This window comes from Ctenocephalides felis, unplaced genomic scaffold, assembly GCF_003426905.1.
Source record: "Ctenocephalides felis isolate EL2017-DRISC unplaced genomic scaffold, ASM342690v1 CF-g0.4_SCAFFOLD_01886, whole genome shotgun sequence".
NCBI lineage: Eukaryota > Metazoa > Arthropoda > Insecta > Siphonaptera > Pulicidae > Ctenocephalides > Ctenocephalides felis.
Genome location: NW_020538040.1, coordinates 183,961,741 through 183,963,765, shown reverse-complemented (window position 1 = coordinate 183,963,765; position 2,025 = coordinate 183,961,741).

Sequence of the window (2,025 nt, the reverse complement as noted above, 5' to 3'; positions counted from 1 at the left end):
TTTCTACGCATAAAATTAATAAATTAGTCGTTCTATTTTACCTTCGTATAAAGGACTCTTTTTGCAGAACTGGTCCGGTCTAGTTTCCTTTTCCTTTAATAATCGTGCTCAGTAGAGTCCTTTCTTCGCTCACTCTTTTCAGCACTTCATTAGTTCTCATGTATGTCCACTTCTCAAAACTCTTCAGATAATTTTTCCCGGCCTTTCTTAGAGTCCATGTCTCTGATCCGTACAGAGCTATGTTTCAGACAACTTAAAGTTATAGTAATGGGCCGAAAATCGAAAATGAAAATTTTTGCATATCTTCACGTTTCAGGGGTTTCTGAACATTTTGGCATAGTTCAGAAAAATATATGTATGTGTCTGTGAAGACAACTTTTCGTCGACGATTTCGAGCGTACAGATAGACCGATTTGAAAAATTCAACTAGTGGGGCGCATGGCATCCAGCCTTAAGGCAAATTGTTAAAACTTCCCGTACCAAATATTATTATTTTTTTTAAAAATGATTAACATTTTTGAAAAAAATTACTTCAAAAATATTAGATTTTTTTTAAAAAAAAAGATGTTTTCTTTATTTTGACATATTTTGGAAATTCTGTACTTTTTTTCGAAGCAATCGTACTGCTTTAACTGCATAGAGACAAAATGTCAAAGCGCGTAAGCGCTGCGTCGCCGCCTAACGGATAAACAATGGTACGGAACCCGTAGGAATGCAAACATAATTTATACTTATTGTTAAAATCTCTATATAATATCCGATAATTTGATGTACATATGTCTAATGATCATTTTTGACCGCCAAATGGCACTTTTTTTTACTTTTTTTACTAGATCTCCGAAACCGCTAGACCTGCCTTCATGAAAGTTCATCTTGTTATTACAAGTAAAATGTTTTTTGAATTATTTAAATCGGACGCTCCGTTCTCTTAAAAACTAAAGTACCGTTTTTGGCACTTTTTGCCCCATATCTTCGGAACGGCTAGACCTGCCTTCGCCAAAAACTGATCAACACGTCTCCTAATCAATACGAATCGAATGTTTTTTTAATTATCCAAATCGCTTCATCCGTGTTCCCGAAATCGTCGACGAAAATTTGTATCCGCACACACACACATACATCCATTTTTTCTAATTATAAGGTATGCCAAAATATTTAGAAACGTAAAGATACATAAAAATTTTCATTTTCGATTTTTTTGCGATTACTATAACTTACCCTACGGGAAGTTAAAAAACGATCGATTCCTATTGAAATAGAGATGTGCTGATTAGTTTTTTGAAGAAGACAGGTCCAGCCGTTACGGAGATACAGAGCAAAGAGTGCAGAAAATATTTGAATGATCCAAAAAACGTTCGATTCGTAATGATGGGAAGAAGTGATTAGATTTTGGCAAAGGCAGGTCCAGTCATTTCGAAGATTCAGAGCTAAATGTACAAAAATATAATATAATATAATAATACGTATATACATATATGTATATACTTTAAGTAAATAATTTTAACTTTGTAATTCAGTTTATATAATTCTTAAAACTATTTGAAAACATTTACTATTCGTCGAATATTTTATTGAGGTACGGGAAGTTCCAGCAATTTGCCTTGGGGCACGATGCCACACACCACTAGTTAGTCTATCTGTCAATAGCTATCTCTTTCTTTTTTTTAATAATGTGTAATATTTAAACTATCTGTCAAAAATAACGAACATTTTTGACAGCCCTACAGCAACTCAGTATACTTACAAATCACTTCTTCCGAATGAATGATTAATTTCATTATTTACACATGTTGGGAAGTGCATGCAAATTGCTTTAAAACAAAATACCAATCACACACATAGTTTATCAACAATTTAATAATTGAAATTAAATATTTACATTTACAATCGAAATCGAAAACATGGTACGAAACTGAGGAGCATCGGCCGTGCACGCTAGAGGGCGCTTTCGGCCATTTGCCGCTCCGCTTAATTCCCAATGTACAACAATCGAGAGACCAACAGACAGACCAAAGACCGAGGCCC